Consider the following 18,497-nt stretch of genomic DNA (forward strand, 5'->3'; position numbering starts at 1 on the left):
AACCTCTTGCCCTATTCCATTCTCTGTTGGTTAGTCATCTCAATATCTCCATAACTATTTATATTAGCCTGATATTTGCTGTCATGACTAGCTGGCTTTTCGTAAGTCAGACTCGAAGTGAATCCATACCAATACGACCAGTAGCCTAGGTCAGGTATGCTCAAAATTGTAAAAGCCCCGATTACACGGATGATGCTGCACTGCATAACACACACAGTATACGGACTGGGCTCCGAAACTACATTGCAGCACCGCCTGTGGCATAGTTCTTACACCAGGCATGTCAATTGATGCCCACAGGAGCAAGCGCGCGCGTTAGAGCCCAGGAGAGCCTGAGCGCTTTACAGCGGAAAGGAAAGAGACAGACGAAAGAGATAGTACATGCCGCTTGGTCGAGCTATATTCAGGGATGGCCAGCACTGCTTCAATAGATAAAGGGAAGAGACCTTATTAAAACTGTATCCATGTTAATTTTTAGATTTGCCTGAGAAGTACAAGCAGCGAATAGGGATTATAAAGAATGGACACTGAGCGAATTTTCCTGTGTTTTGTTTCTCTATGCGCCAGCGGCTAGTTCCACTTTCAAGCGCTAGAGGTAGTGTAATCGAGCATACGCTAAGATAATTAATTGAGAACAGACATCCATGGAATAGAGTTAAGGCACAGGATCCAAACATCGCCTACCTTATTGCATAATCCAGTAACGCTTTGCTTCAAATAAATTAAAGTTAACAGCTTTTCCTTATTTTTCAGTGACAAACTAGTTGTAATAATAATATTTTATATTTCAGATATAATACATTATATTATAAAATAATATAATACATTATAAAATTAAGTATCGAATTCGTTTAATATTTGTATAATAATATAATATAGGTATATGGTTTTACTTCTCGTAAGAGTTTTGTTTTTCCATTTTCAGCGCTATCAAATCATTACATATTTTAATTGTTGTTGGGGTCAACGTCTCAACTCTCATTACAAAGGAACTCTAGAGTCTAGATATTACAGTTAATGAAGGATTTATTATTTTATGGATCCAATTTATTTTATTTGAGTACATAATGTGCCTAGATGTGTTAATTATATGTGTTATATTTCCGCTGTGTCGACTGCTAGCTGGTGTGATGTCAGCGCCAACTCTAGGGAGAAAGCAGAATCTGACGCTTTAGCTTGCTTGAAGGTCATTGAAATCAGTCCGGCTACATCAAAGGTACCGACGCGAAGTGTCCATTCTTTATAATCCCTATTCGCTGGTATAAGTGCGTTATAAGAATGTAAGTTTTAAATTTTAATGCTCATTTTTTCACAAGTTTGATTTTTTATTCAAAAGAAATTTCTCAACTTTTCGTATAGAAAAGTGAAATTTTCAGGTACAGGCCTATTTATTTAGTAGCCTTACAAAATGTTTTCATAAATCTAATATACCGTATATACGTATTACTGAAGATAGTGTATTGAAAATTTTGAAAATATTCGCATGGAAATTGTTTGTAAGGAAATGAATTAACAAAGCAACTACTGTTACATCATAAGCAAAAGATACGTACCCATGTGTTGTAAAAATGTCAGCTCTATATTTTCAGCAGATTTCGAGAAAATATTTTAACATTCTGATGATAGGAAGTTGCTCACAGATATCACCTTAAAAGCATAATGCGATAAGAGTTTTGTTATGCAATATTAGTTACACTTAAAACAGATACAGTACCTAGGTAACTTTGCTTTGTACTGTAATATAGTTTTGATTAGTTTATTTATTACTTTTGTAAGGTTAAAGATACCATCAATATAAATTCCAACTTATGTCATACTCAATCTCTTTCTTTGTAATATCACTTCTTTATGAATGATGTGTTTCATCCACTTAATACAGTATAATATTATACTGCTATGGAATTTAAGTGAATATTCCTCCTTAACTGTCTATTAACTTATGTTATTAAGATTTAAAACACAAGTGCAATATTAAGAAATCAGTGTTAGTACTTTTGTTTTATAGACAATATAGATAATATTATACAGAAAGAAGCCATATAAAAATAACGATATAAAATTTCACGTTCCGTTTGAAGTTTGTGCACCACTGTTTTCTTAATCCAACAGGTTGCTTATTCATATACACAACCCTTCCTCTTTCCATACTTAGCGCTTGCTGCCCGCGCACGACATCAAGGTCAGAAAAATGCGCTTGCTTTAACATGACTGTCTTACACTCTCACAAATACGGATAATAAACTGAATGTGAAAAAGAAAAGAGTATACACTGTAATATTCAGTTATTACATTATTTATTATATTTAATATTGTTATGCTATTATTATATCATAGGTAATGTTATTTTCATATTCCACCATACATTGAGGTCTATTCAACATGTGCATTCTTTTCTGCAAGTAATCGGAAATCTATTTCCAACGAATTTACTGCAATGCGCACCTGGCCCAATAGATGCCCATCTGATAATCGGGACCTATGTTTGGATTTATTAAGGGGAGAGGATGGTATTTTTTTTTTTAACTTTTTTCCTATTTGGTGTGAAATATTAATTTTTTGTATGTAGAGAGCTCATAGCTGTGGCAACTCAACCAAATAAAAATATTTTGGAAAAACAAAATTATTTGGGGGCCCAAATTTGAAAAAAATATACCCAATGCAGGATTGTACTAAAACCGATATATCTTAACGGTTTTTAAAGCTAGATTCAAACAGTTTTTTGCAATGTATTTGCACAAGCATTTTCTACAAACTATCTGTAACAGAATTTTGATATTAGTCCCTACGTTTGTAAAATAAATAATTAAAATTTAACAACAATTTTCTGATTTCCTTTCTTGCAAACAAACGGACGTATTTTTTAAATGAAATCAATCAACAAAATTATATTACAGAGAAAAGTTTCCTAATAGTCTAAAGAATGTATGTTCTAAATTTCATGCATGTATCTTTAATAGTTCAGAAATTATATCCATTTTTGTCTGGCAATGTGGCAAAAAAAAATGAAGTTACTGGAAACAGATAAAAGTAGGCGTGTGATTTAAAAATCCATAGTGCAGGAAGTTTAAAAATGACGTCTCAACATTCGACAAGGGCACAAATATCCACAAAATGTTATGCAATGCATTCCACAATATCAAAGAGTATTTTAAAGAAAAAAAAATTTTTTTTTAATTTAATTTACCAGAAACAACAATAAAAGTGGGCGAGTGATTTAAAAATCCATAACGCAGGAAGTTTAAAAATGGCGACTTAACATCCGATAAGGGCACAAATACCCACAAAATGTTATCACAGTCTAGTATATACAGTCGCGAAGCTTGGGATGATTTTTTGCATTTCTCGCGATAGCTAGCCGCTTGGAGCGCTGTTTGTACTAGGAACAATAGACTGTGTCACTGCCATCATGATCTAATGCAGGCCGTAAGGCAGACCATGTGACTCGCTTAACCCGATCACGAAAGGCGGCGTTTTAACCATATAAATTAATTAGAATGCATGAAAAGTAACATATATTTCTCTAAAATGTACTGTAATTGCATTAATAAAATTTAAAACAATGATTAGGAGACACTTCAGACATAATTCCTTGCGAGTTAAGGTGTAATATTATTTTTGGTGTGAAAATTACGTTGTTCGTATGTGTAATAGACCTATCTGCCTCTACTTCGATTAAATATTGCGAAATTATTGTACATTCATTTATGCACGATTCAATAATTTTCAGTTGCACCGCACGATATGTTGAAACTATAGGTTATATTTACTGTCCCAGTTGCCCCTTTCTGTCTAATTTTAGTGGTCTCCAATGCCCTGCCATTCATATGGAAGTATTATAGGTTATGTTTATTATATCTTATATTCCTAAATTCGCAATCATACATTATAATTAAGCACAATGTCATGTATGATACTTCGCACATTCAATTTGTCTGTATTTTAATACTACAATTGAGTATTGAATTATTGTATTTATCTACTACCTAAGAGACGAAGTAACAATCGTACGTACACTAATTTCATAAGAGTGGTATGAAAAATTTTCTGTCTTTATCAAGGAAGGTAGATGTGCTATATTAAAATCACAATATAAATTATTTTTTATTTAACCTCAAAATAGCTTCCATTCTAAACTTAAAATGTTGATGCGAAAAGATTATGTTAACATGTAAAATTCTCTTCACATTAAAATAACACAGTTTTGTAATTATTTCTGCAACATATTATGCAACAAGAAGTAAAGGCAACTTATGGACACATTACACTAAATAAAACTTAGCTATGATACGCAATAAAGTTATAATATAATAATTCACTGAGCTCCATACACTGAAATAGAAAACCTGAACATATATTACGGCCAGGAAGGTGAGTTTATAAAATAGTGGAAGGAAGGCGTTAATTTTTCAAAAGAACACGATATCAAAAGCACAATACATTTTATCGTCTGCTAGGGAAAGAGTCTGTAATGAGGCGATCCTGGTGCCTAGCAACTATCTATGGATGCATATTTCAACTGTCTATGTTTGCATATTTAGTAAGTATCGAGCTTCGCAACTGTATATATTAAAGTGTGATGTTATGCTATGCATTCCACACATATCACAGAGTATTTTAAAGAACATTTTTTATTTTTTTTAAATTTACTCATTTTTCACCAAAAAATACCATCCTCTCCTCTTAAGGAATGTTTTTTTTTTAATCGTGAGCCTTAAATTGCGCATCTCATTTTTTATTTTCATCACCAATAAAAAGAAAATAAGTAGGACGAAGTTTCCGTCTGTACTTTTTCGTTTCGTTTCCTTCTTGCCCTTCATTTCTTTCAGTTGAAGCAATGGGCGAAACGTAACGCAAGAACGAACCAATCTGAGAAGCAGAGAAAGTGGTTCTTTTTCTGCACACACATACAGTTGAGAGGGCAGCTGACGGAAAGAGCTTCAAGAAGAGGAGGAATCAGTCTATTGCACTGCGAGCTTAGTGCACGGTGAACAGTCAGTCTGTCTCGTAACGGTTCGACACAGTTGCGGCCCGCATCGCTACGAGGTGACGCGATGGTGTAATGCACTACGAGCTGTGAATACGAACGGCTCCCGCCTTCTCATAAGCATTTCGTGATTTCTAAAGAATTGAGTTTCTGTGACAGTGTACGTGTCTGTGTCCTCCATGTAACTGCTTGGATAACTTGCAACCAACTATTCTCGTTGACAACTGTCGAAATACATCGAAACGTTGCAGAAAGGTAAATAAAAATAATACATTATTTTAAAATTAATAACACAGAGGGTTTGGAATTGAACGGGTTACATCAGCTGCTTGTCTATGCGGATAACATAAATATGTTAGGAGAAAATCCACAAACGATTACGGAAAATACGGGAATTATACTTGAAGCAAGTAAAGAGATAGGTTTCGAAGTAAATCCCGAAAAGGCAATAGTAATATGCGTTACAAGAGCGGTATGTTGAAGTTTTCATGTTCGAGGAAAAGTTTGAAAAAGCGAAACGTAGTTGAGCTTTTTTAATTTCCGAGAATTGAAAGAAAACATACTGCTCGTGTATCGTACATTATTTTGTGCGAGATCGTGCGTATTTGCTTCTTTTCCGCACAGAACCAATACGCGGTAAGTGTGAAATACCACATTCAGTATTCCCAACGTAACACACATAACAATTTCCCTCTTCTTACCGCTTAAGCGCGACATTCATTTTACTGCTTTAGGCTTTTAACATATTATTTTTAGAGACGTTTAACATAGTAATAATTAAAAATTGGAAACTTACTACTGCAATTTCACCTAAATTGCAATGTTAATTATTGTTTTTAAATATTTGCAAAAATTAAGTAAAGTCTACTACTCCACGAAACTTATTGCATTCCTGATACAAGTAACATTAAGGAAGCAGTGAAAAAATCAACTAGATTCCAGTTGCCGATGTTATTACTGCAATATGTTATATAAATAATATTGTTAAAATATTAAAATGAAAAATAAATCATTACATAACCTTACCGGAAATTAAAAAAGCTCAACTACGTTTCGCTTTTTCAATCTTTTCCTCGACCATGAAAACGTCAACATACCGCTCTTGTAACGTATATTACTATTGTGCGAAGATCGTTTATTACATACCTAAAAGAGGAATTTCTAATTAGTTGCAATGAAATCTCCATCTTGGTTTCTGTTCAATGACGGAAAATTTGCAAAACAAAAATATCTATCTTCAACATTGTTGGTTTAAAATGTTTTCTGTGTTTACTATACTCCAGCAGGCCGTGATGTACGTCTGTCTTTTTTTCCCCCCCAAGTCTATGATGAGTCTGGAATCTTGTTGATTTTTTTACGGCTTCCTTTATTGTTACTTGCATCACGAATGCAGTAACTTTAGTGGAGTTGTAGAGTTTACTTAATTTTTGCAAATATTTAAAAACAATAATTAACAGTGCAATTTAGGTGAAATTGCAGTGGTAAGTTTCCAATTTATAATTATTGCTATATTGAACGTCTCTAAAAATAATATGTTAAAAGCCTAAAGCAGTAAAATCAATATGTCACTTAAGCGGTAAGAAGAGGAAAATTGTTATGTGTTAGATTGGGAATACTGAATGTGGAATTTTAGACTTTCCGCGGATTGGTTTTGTGCGGAAACCAAGCAAATACGCACGATCTCGCACAAAGTATATTATTATGTCTCGTGATGAGAATATTGTACGAAATGGAAATATAAAAATTGGAAATTTATCCTTTGAAGAGGTGGAAAAATTCAAATACCTGGGAGCAACAGTAACAAATTAAGAGTCCACTGCAAGAATGATGGATGTCATTTGGAATACATTTTGCAGGAGAAGCAATTGAAAGTTTGAAATGCTTAGCGCTCAAAGCTTAACTGTGATTTTCCGATCGTTACTGGACAATGACTATCAGTGTTAATGCCATGTAACTCTCTATGTACATTCTATATGTCTTAAGCTATGCATTGACAGTCTTTGTTCATTTTCGACAAGAAAGTGACATCCATCATTCTTGCAGTGGACTCTTCAAATATAAATGGTACTCGGAACGAAATTAAACACAGAATAAATGTGGGAAATGCGTGTTATTATTCAGTTGAGAAGCTTTTATCATCCAGTCTGCTGTCACTCTCACTTTGAGAGAGGAACATAAGTTAAAGGTGTTTGAGAATAAGGTGCTTAGGAAAATATTTGGGGCTAAGAGGGATGAAGTTACAGGAGAATGGAGAAAGTTACACAACACAGAACTGCACTCATTGTATTCTTCACCTGACATAATTAGGAACATTAAATCGAGACGTTTGAGATGGGGAGGGCATGTAGCACGTATGGGCGAATCCAGAAATGCATATATAGTGTTAGTTGGGAGGCCGAAGGGAAAAAGACCTTCGGAGAGGCCAAGACGTAGACGGGAAGATAATATTAAAATGGATCTGAGGGAGGTGGGATATGATAATAGAGGTTGGATTAATTTTGCTCAGGATAGAGACCAATGGCGGGCTTATGTGAGGGCGGCAATGAACCTCCGGGTTCCTTAAAAGCCAGTAAGTAAATAAGTATGGTATGGTTTATTGACATTGTCGTCTTTGAGCCAGTTGACATTACAGAGTATTACACGCGCAAGATGCCCTTTTCAGGCATTGTAACAAATACCAATAAATATACATATATATGAAATTATTTCTGGCATAAGTGCCAATAGTTGTGTGGGTGAAATAGAGTGGAGTGAATGATTTTATTTCAGTGTAAGTCTGATTTGGTGATATGCGTTATTGTTTTGTAGGGGATTAGGAAGTGACAGGGACAAAATTGTGTATGTATGCTGTACACTGCTATATATATTATATATTCTTTATTAATGAAGCTGTAGCATTTGAAATGTGGATATGGAGAAGGATGAAGCATGTGAAATGGACAGAGTAAGAAACGAAGCTGTGTTGGGAAGAGTGGGTGAAGAAAGAATGATGCTGAAACTGATCAGGAAGAGGAAAAGGAATTGGCTGGGTCACTGGCTGAGAAGAAAATGTCTACTGAAGGATGCACTGGAAGGAATGGTAAACGGGAGAAGAGTTCGGGGCAGAAGAAGATATCAGATGATAGACGACATTAAGATATATGGGTCATATGCGGAGACAAAGAGGAAGGCAGAAAATAGGAAAGACTGGAGAATGCTGGGTTTTCAGTGAAAGACCTGCCCTTGGGCAGAACACTATGAATGAATAAATGAATGAATGAAGCCGTGTTGGAGAGAATGTTGAAGAAAGAATGATGCTGAAGTTGATCAGGAAGAAAAAAAGGAATTGCTTGGTCATTGGCCGAGAAGAAACTGCCTAGTGAAGGATGCATTGGAAGGAATGGTGAACGGGAGAAGAGTTCGGGTCAGAAGAAGATATCAATTGACAGACGACATTAAGATATATATTAATCATATGCAGAGACTGAGAGGAAATTAGAAAATAGGAAAGATTGGAGAATGTTGCGTTAGCAGTGAAAAACCTGTCATTTGGCAGAACACTATGTATGTATGTATGTATGTATGTATGTATGTATGTATGTATGTATGTATGTATGTATGTATGTATTTATATATGTATGTATGTAATTTACTAAGTTTTTTTTTAAAGTTTCCCTTTCCAGTGACACAAGTGTCTCGGTGGTTATGGAGACTTTCATGGGGGCAAAACTATTTTATTGGTCTGCCTCTCTGTTGCTGTCATGTGTCCTCTCAGGCAGTATTCGAATTTCCAATACGTGATTAGATTACGGTTTTGTATGTGTTTTAGTTTGGTGGTTGGAACTAGTGTTAATTGTAGAGGAGTTTCTCCAAAGTTGTTGTGTTGTTTGTGTTCGGTGGATTTGCGAAGATGTGTGTATATAGGCGGTTTATTACTGCATCTGTGTTTCTTTCCTGTTTATGCAGTTGAGAAGTGTGAAAAGTGGCTTCGTGTGTGTTATAGTGTAGACTTTGTTGTTTCTGGTGTGTCTGCTAGGTGGAACATTTGACGAAGGATTCTTCTTTCGCGGGCTTCGAATTTTGATTGGGTTGTTGAAGAATGTATCGGTACTGACAGGATTGACGTCTGATTTTGCGTTGGGTTATTTAATCATTAAAGAACCTAAGAGATGGTATAACTTTATAAATATATAATCTGGAAAAATAAATATGTGAGTTTTCGTAAGGTCGAGAATCAGTGACAGGTTACGTTCGGTTTGTTCAAACTTTTGGTGTGACTTGCATATACGTTTTTTGGTAGATAGGCCCAGGTATACAAACAGATTTACCTTGAACTGAAGAAATGATTGCTTTCCCGCGTAGAGTAATATAATGATGGTAACACTAGGCTACGTGATGATTTCGTGTGAAAATATCTGAGAAAATAATCGAGCTGATATAATTATAAGAAACGAAGGGATTTTAGAGGGTTTAGTTCAGTGTGTAGCCTTCACACTGATCACATTTTGTCTTTAAGTGCGTTTTTTCTCTTGTATGTTATGCGTAGCGAGATCGAAGATCTTCCGCAATAATAACAAATGTAAAACATTCAATCCAAAAGATAAGGAACCTAGTAGGCCTAACTGTCATCATAAAAAGAGCTGGGACTCCAAAATTAACTATCAGAACTGCAACAAATAAACGTCCAAAAATGATTTCTAGAAGCAGCACGCAAACTAGGGTCGCCAATCTCTAAGCTTTATATTTTATGGCTTACGTTTTTTCTTTTGCCCGTAACATTAACTCTTCCTTTTTTTTAATCCACGCGCATCAAAAGATCTCATTTTCAAAGACCTTGAATATTGTACAATTACAATGACATTACGTAGATGACAGTGTTCCTTTTTAATAGTTCTGTTAAGTTTTTTGTGAGTTTAATGCCAATATTATGCATTATCTCGAAAAATGCTATAATTTTAGAGAAAATCAACATTGAAAGTTACATAACATTTAATCGAGTCAAGAATTAGACTATCCTATCTTTGAAAATGAAGTTGATATATTGAGACTGCAATAGTTTGTGAACCTTGGTGAACAGTGTGAGAAATTTTGTGACATTGGGTAGTTTTATTAGAACGTAATCATTATCAAGGAAGTGGTGTTGGTAAATGGCTTTTATTTTTTAGTAAAGTTTATAAAGAAAGTGTTCAATAGGCCTAATAAATAAAGTCATAATTAAGGTTCCTACTAGCATTCCAGCTTCTAATGCCTTCGTAAACAGGGTTTTACACTAATAAAGAATTAAACAGGAGTCATTCTGAGCAAATCAAAGCAGAACTACAAATTGTACTGAATCTTTCATTTGTAAACATTTTCACTAATTTGCAAAACACGATGAAAATTAGGAGCACCTAAATCTCAAGAGAAATATTAGAAGGGCTAAACTACATAAATTTAGATTATGTAAACAACAGTGTTCTGTTCAGTATAATTAAATTAATATATCGCGGCAAATCTTCCTTTTTTTCTGACATAAACCTGGCAATCCTAACTCAAAGTTCAACTACCGCAGAATCTTAGAAATGTGGTTTATTTCCGAAAAATATGAACCAAAACTCCATGAAATAATAATAATAATAATAATAATAATAATAATAATAATAATAATAATAATAATAATAATAATAATAATAATAATAATAATGTCTTTCACTGTAACTCAACAGTTTCTAGCTATAAATTCATCGGAGCTGGTATCAATTCCAGGCAGTACAATGCAGATTTATCTCTCTTCCAGCCAGTCTCTGTATAGAATATCCCTTATCTCATTTACATCCTTTGTCGTTTATGCAATGGCCTTGCGGTGTTGCCTGACCACATGATCAGAATGTTTCGCTAGGTTTAAATGTTTTAACATTAGAAATCTCACACGAATGTGGACGGAATGACAAGACAGCCTCAAACCATGACGGTTTAGTGGTTGCTACCATACTGTCCGTTGAGTACAAGGTTCCCGGGTTCAAACCGAGCCTGGGACAATAAATGGCAATACAAATCCTTAGTATAACTTCCTAAACTTTTGAATGTCGTGTCGTTAAGAGTCTTTTAGTTGGTTATTTTACGACGCTTTATCAACTGCTATGGTTATCTAGCATCTCAGTGAGATGAAGGTGATAATGCTAACGAAATGAGTCCAGGGTTCAGCGCCGAAAGTTACCCAGCATTTACTCTTAATGGGTTGAGGGGAAAACCTAGGAAAAAGCTTCAACCAGGTAACTTGTCCCGACCAGGAATTGAAACCCGGCCCACTCGTTTCACTATCAGACGTGCTAACCGTTACTCCACAGCGGTGGACCTGACGTTAAGAGAAAACCTGTTTGTGATAAAGAACTTCAAGTAAAATTCGCCGGCGATTTTCCGCCCACATTGAATTTCGGCGTCGAATTACGTCTGTCTTTTTGTACAAAATTTATTGAACGTTTTCGTTTTGAAGTTTTATGTATACTAATTTTTTAGTCTTCTAGTTATAAGCTCCAACGGTATCACGTTGGATTTTATGCTCCACATCCGCTGAATTTCCGACTTAAATATTTTATATTTTAGCAGTTACGCTCTGATACATTTCTCTACAAACAAGCGTTATCATTCTCCACTAATCTTCACTCTGCAGACTGTTAATCACAGCATATTCGAGTGACTTTACCTGTCATATCCCTAGTACTCCTTTCTTACTTACTTATGGCTTTTAAGGAACCCGAAGGTTCATTGCCGCCCTCACATGGCCATCGGTCCCTGTCCTGAGCAAGATTAATCCCACCTCCCTCAAATCAATTTCAATATTATCCTCCCATCTACGTTTAGGCCTCCCAAAAGGTCTTTTTCCCTCCAGCCTCCTAACTAACACTCTATATTCATTTCTGGATTCTGAAATATTGGTTTAATACTTATTTGATTGTGCTCTCCACAAATCGCAATGTCTTACCCACATTAATTCACCTTATTATGTATCGCTATTGTTCCAGCTTTTAAATTAGAGCAATTTGATTTTAGAATATTGCCTGAAAATGTCACTTACTGTGGTATGCGTAGTATGTTCTGGTTTGTTCTTAAGATATTGAAATATTTTTCCAGATGTTATCTTAAAGTCTGCCGGCATATATTACAGTAATTTAGCGATCACCACACATTAAACATTTTCAAGTGTTAATAAAGGACTGATGAAGAGTAGATTTGAAATATTAACTTCTGTGTTTCTTGTTATTATTATTATTATTATTATTATTATTATTATTATTATTATTATTATTATTATTACTGAATCTCCAAAATTTACATGCAAACTTATTGCCCCTAAAGTATGTTAGGGTTATAGTTAAATTGAATAATAAACTAAGCATAATATTTTAATATGTAACTAAAGGCCAGCGTTTGACAACCGAGTGAAGAAAACAGGTTAGCTATGCTATGGGTATAGATGGTAACACACGCACCAGACACGTTCGGTACAGTCAGTGCAGAAGAAATAGAAAAAGGATACCGATGGTCTCATGGCTTGCTTTGGCCCATTGTCCGCCCATATGCAGTGATTGTCTAATCCTGCCCCAGCCCTGATAGAACTACATTCCCGTCGCTCTAAATTCCGGCAGCCAATCACGTTGCAGGTCGGCTACATTTAAACGTGTGCGTCTTGTGATTCGCTGCATTTCCTAAGGCTGGATAAATACTTAATATAATCGCCCGCCATTTTGGCTCTTTCGTTGGCGTTCGCAGAAAGCACACGAGAACGTTAATTGCCGCTCAATTATTTGCTCAATTACATTGCGTTTGATTTATTATCGTAGGAGCTACGACATGATAATGTTTAACGGTGTGGCAAATAGATCCCTCGTTTGGTAGCTCGGCAACGAAAGAACAAAAATGGCGAACGATACTACCTACCTAGACTTTATAGAGCCATCACTTCCTAAGGCGTAAGCAAAGAGGAGGAGTCACGCCGGGAATAACAGCGTCGCGACTATACTGGGTTTTCAGTTCAAAGTGTGTCATGGCTCGCTGTATGCCGTCATGTGGCTATCCGATGAGCCTAGACAATTCAATCTTCCTACACTTCCGCAGAGGCGTATTACCTATGTGCCAGAGAAGTTGCCTAGCAAGTACGGCGTTCATTCTGAAGAGTACTTACCGATACGTACGATAACACCTGTAGTGGCAGGAATGTGAACTGTTTGGAAATATGTACTGAGGTGAGTTTTTTTCTTACTCTCGGGATATGGAGAGAGGGTTAAGACGATTACTTACGCATTTGTTGACAATAACTTCGACGGTCAACATGGACACGGAGCATTTGATTTGTATTGTGAAATGTTGCCGTACGCAATCGATGATAACAAATACCCTGCGTATGACTTACCGGCGCAAAACACAGGTCGAAAGAGGTTATGGTAACACACAGACCGTACAGACCGCCATCTGTTGCCACGACATTCAAGTTATACCGTACACGTTCTCAAGTTCAGATTGAACGTCTTGATTAATAGGCAACTTCTCTGACATAAAAGCTCAAACTCGCTTCAAATCGCTGACTCACAACAGTGACGTCATGACACACTTTGAAATGAACACCCATTAGTTTCAATGCTTAGACGAGTTGCCTGATAAACTCCAAGGGCCGCAAGCTCTTCCTATATCAGCTTCGAAAACCTCTGCTACCTCCAACACTTCTCCCCAGCTTATTTTCTACTACCGGTACTGCAGGTGATAGATGAAATCAGGGAAAGGTACGATGTTGCTGGAATAATAGAGGGAAATGCCAGTAATGCGAGACAATCGCTCTGCAATGTTTGCTTTGTCCACCACAAGTTCAATCACGACTTGGTCAGGGAACCAGGGCCGTCTGAATGGAAGGCCAATGCAGTACCACTTGAGCAACAGACGCTGCATTCAAATGTTTGATAGCTTCGAACATTAATGACGTCATAATGGCCTTAATACTGGCTAACATAATTTGAAAGTATATTCTATCTCCATGATACCTTTTTTCTCTTATGAATTAGTTTTTTTTTCCGTTCAATGATATAAACTTTTTTATCTCATATATTTTGTTGGTGCAAGTTTGGTTTTATTTACGAATGACCTTGATTCTGCAGCGCAGGTCAGTAATACAAGCACATCACTACAAAAACTGAGCAAGGTCAAAGGAATAGCACAGTCACGAAGCTTGAGTTCCGAGGGTGCTAGGAACTATAGACTGTGCCGGTATAGTTCGCATTGTCTGTAATGAGGCGATATTTGCGATCCTAGTGGTTAGCAACTATCTATGGATGCATATTTACTACGTATTGAGCTTCGTGACTGTATATACTAGACTGTCGGAATAGTGGCAGAGAGAGAGAGAGAAAGAGAAAAATAAATACAGAGTTAGAGAGTTGAGGAACGACTCGCACAGAAGCAATTAAATTTATTATTATTATTATTATTATTATTATTATTATTATTATTATTATTATTATTATTATTATACTGTGTATATATCGGTATTACAATTAATTAATATTCAAGCCTGGTCATAGAGACCTAGGGCCTCCAGGCAATTAATTTGTGTTCCATAATGTTCTACGATATTTGGCACTTTTCCAGCGTTTTCCAGGACTTTCGAGAACTTTATATACGCATACAATATCGAAATATCTACATACAACCTTCGAGAATGTTCTCGTACTGATTTACTACCACTCACTAATCATTTCCGGAATATTCTATGTGTTAGAATTATTCTATAAAATCTTAAGACGCTATACACTAGAAAACGTTATAGAATGAACTCAGGTGCGATACGAAACAAACAAAAACAAAGAACACAAACACAATCTTGCAACTTAAATTGTCAAAAATTAACTGTGGTTAATTAATTATTTTCTAATTCTTTCCGAAAAATTGACATTTTCTGTGTTCTGTGTCCTCAATGTATTCCATTTCGTACATTTCCCACCACTTATATGTGACAAAAAGTGCCATACCATATCGTTCATAGTTTTCTCAGGAAAAAAAAAAAGTTTAACATCCTTTGATTGCCTCCGTGGTCTGTTGATCAGCATGCTGGCTTCCAGATCAGGAGGTCCCGGGTTCGATTCCCGGGTTCGGCTCTCGGTGAATTTTTCTTGAAGAAGAGGAATTCCCTGGGTGTCTAGAGTCTGGAATTTTGTATGAATGTGAGTGTGATTGTGAGTGTGCCGAGTTAATATTAATTAACCAAACATCACAAATATAAAAATACATCAGGACTGTCGCTGGGCAGTAACCTGAACACACGTTTCAGCGTCACATTGTTGACAAGTAACTCCATCTGTTAGCACAACCATAAAGCATCTAAGATGCTATAGAGTTACCAACAACGAACAAAAAAAAATGTTTAACATCCTCTCACTCGGTAACTACAGCTAGTAGAATCGCGATTTTTGCTCATATCGATAGAAAATCTAATAAAGAATCACTTATTCCTCTGGAGTATTTCAATAGGACGGTGTCAGTGTAACTTTAATTTAAAAACCACTAATTTGAAGCCACTAAACGATGCAACCAGATTGCAAAGTTGTAGTCAGAGAGGGAGGTTCGCGTAGCGAGACAGACCAGAGTTCGTTGACCTCTTACATCTGTATTACGAGAAGAAAGAGCAGTGTGTTAGCGGCGATGTTGCCAGACTGTTGAAACTTCCAACTCAATTTTATAATTAACCGGGCATTTAATCACAAAACGTAATACATATTTTCTAATAATTTAAGTGTACCCTATCGCCCCTTTCAATCTGTAGGATCTTTGCACTTCCACCCTGTATAAATACTGTAATAAATTTCAGGGGTTATTCTTTTAGATATTTCAAAGAAGAAAATTTAATAGAATTTTTCTCGTTTTTTCTTCATTTTTGACATAAAAATTGTTCTATATGTAATACTTAATAGTCGACCTGGTTGGCGAGTTGGTATAGCGCTGGCCTTCTATGCCCAAGGTTGCGGGTTCGATCCCGGGCCAGGTCGATGGCATTTAAGTGTGCTTAAATGTGTCAGGCTCATGTCAGTAGATTTACTGGCATGTAAAAGAACTCCTGCGGGACAAAATTCCGGCACATCCGGCGACGCTGATATAACCTCTGCAGTTGCGAGCGTCGTTAAATAAAACATAACATTAACATTAATACTTAATAGCGTGTTTTCGGAAAGCCATTGATTTAATTCCCAATATGATCAGTCAATTTAAGAGATCAGTGTTATTATGCTTCAACATTTCCATGTTACTAGTTTGCAAATTAGACGAAATTGTCAATCTTTAAACTTTCCTCATAACATTATTAACAACAAGTTGGACTGTGTTGGTTTATTTTATTGTATATAAATTATATGCACCTAAGCTTAATACAAAATTTCGAAATTTATTTTACATACCAAGGCCAAATACTGAATCCCACAAAAATTCCCCAGTTTTCCAAATGTTACAGTTATGCAATAAATTACATCCTCATCGGAATGTTGATATTTTCAATATGAATTTCTCTAGATACAGAATTATTTGTTATCATATTTTACAGAATATTGCTGTTAGTTAATTTGAAGCTATTTTCACACCTCATTTCAATTTCTCTCTTTTTTTTCTTTCTCTTATTTCTATTTTGTTTCAGTTTTTAATAAGTGCATGTTTCCTTTACCTTGTTTATGTTTTATAAATTAGTTTGTCAGTTTTGAACATTGTAATTGGGCTTTGCCTGTTATGTTCAATAACGAATAAATAAATAAAATAAATAAATAACAAGTGATTGAAAGAATTTGTATTTTGTTCTTTAAATGTGCACAAATTTGATCCGAACAAATGAAGGCCATGTATTAAAAACGGAGAAAAGATGAGTTAAAATTAAGTGATTACATTAATTTAATTAAACATATAACTTAGCAAGTAAGATAAAGTATGCACATTAAAAATAAATTATATGTCAATCTTCATTAAATTACGGTACATATTTACTTAATTTTAACCTTTGCTTTCTCCGTTTTTAATAAATGGCGCTTGGCCCGCTATGACTCTAAACCCTTCAAATGTAACTTTTTGTTCTGCAAAGGAATTTAATTTACGGAGTTCTCCCGTTTTTCTCCATTTAGGCATATAGATTATTCCGTCACCATTTCGTCATTAGTGCATAGTATTTCCCGATCGCCGGCTGCCGACGCACGGAGGGGGCTGGCCTAGGGACGAGGAAGGGGATTGTCTGCTCGAAACCTGAGTACACAGTGAACCTTAGTTTAGTCAGCCGGTGTGAGTTTGTGAATGCTCCTAGCTTGAGGGTTAGCTCAATAGATCATAACAGGTCGCAGTGCTGGGTCATAGCACAGTCTAGTATATACAGTCACGAAGCTCAATACGGGCTATTCCATATGAAATCGATCAGTAAAAGCCTCGCATTTTTTTATACTTTAATTTTTTCCCTATTTATACAAGGTGCTGAGGAGAGTTCATTTTCAAAAATATACTATCGAAAGTCAAACGGTTTTCGTATTGTTGAGCGACAAATTTAGCGTATTTTATAAAAACAAGCCTCTTTCAGCGCTCTGAATTCTGGAATCATTTACTGCAGAACATTGAACGGGAGCTCATTTTGAAGCTGACATTTGGTAGGTTATGTTAAGAAGTAATCCTTATTTTTATTGTACACAGAGATACAGACAATCTGATTTTACTTACTTTTAGGCTTTTTGCCAATTTGTAAAAATGTAAAAAAAATATTGAGAGAAAACCTTGCATTATTAAGAGGTATTCGACATTGTTTGCTTAGTGGTATGGCAATAAGTTTCGAGGGTATTAAATAGGTTATTTTCACACGCCTGGACTTGAACGGCGCAGTACCGCACGCACTGGCCGAGAGCTGAAGATAAGCGAGCGTTGGGCGTCATTTTACTCCTGTGTTTATGAAAACTTATGATAAATCTAGCCAAGCTATGCGCTACTAGACGAAACATCACGTGTTTGTCTCCTGGCCTTGCTTGTCTCGGCTAGCTCCCGTCTCACAGTCAGCTGGTTAGTTCACGCGCGTACTATTTATTTTCTATATTTGATATTTTCAATACTTTATCAACATACCACCAGTAAAAAATATGTGTTTATTTGCACTTTCAATGCGGAATCTAACTATATATTTTTAAAACATTTTTTCCTAGGCAAAGGTGTCTTAATGAGGAAAAATCTAAATTTCTCCATTTCCATAAAAAGTAAGAAAATCTGTTTACCTGTCGATATAAACTTTAATTTCTCAGCATCAAAATAAACCATGATTTTGATCATTAGGTGAAAGGCTTTCGGAGCTACAACAGTTTAAAGTTGCTAATTTTATGAAAATACGATAAATTTAAATATTTTTAATTGAAACGCTATGAAGTTCTGATGCCTCGAACTTTGCACAAAGCATTGTATCACAGTTCTCTACGTACAAAAAAAAAGTTTCATTGTATTTAGAAATTGTAAGGTCAATTTTCTCTATATTTCGGTCGATTTGAGATGGAATAGCCCATACGTAGTA

The 18,497-nt window shown here is 35.6% G+C and overlaps 1 protein-coding gene across 3 annotated transcripts in view; it reads left to right on the plus strand.

Annotated features, from left to right (window-relative positions):
- Positions 1-4,922: 4,922 nt before the first annotated feature.
- Positions 4,923-18,497, plus strand: part of LOC138713718 (ATP-binding cassette subfamily G member 4) — a 405,479-nt gene continuing 391,904 nt past the window's right edge. For all 3 annotated transcript variants that reach the window (XR_011335970.1, XM_069846026.1, XM_069846028.1), the window contains exon 1: positions 4,923-5,239. The gene's annotated coding sequence lies outside the window, so the exon portion shown is untranslated. The remainder of the gene's footprint in view (positions 5,240-18,497) is intronic.

Source organism: Periplaneta americana, chromosome 14 (assembly GCF_040183065.1).
Source record: "Periplaneta americana isolate PAMFEO1 chromosome 14, P.americana_PAMFEO1_priV1, whole genome shotgun sequence".
Lineage (NCBI taxonomy): Eukaryota > Metazoa > Arthropoda > Insecta > Blattodea > Blattidae > Periplaneta > Periplaneta americana.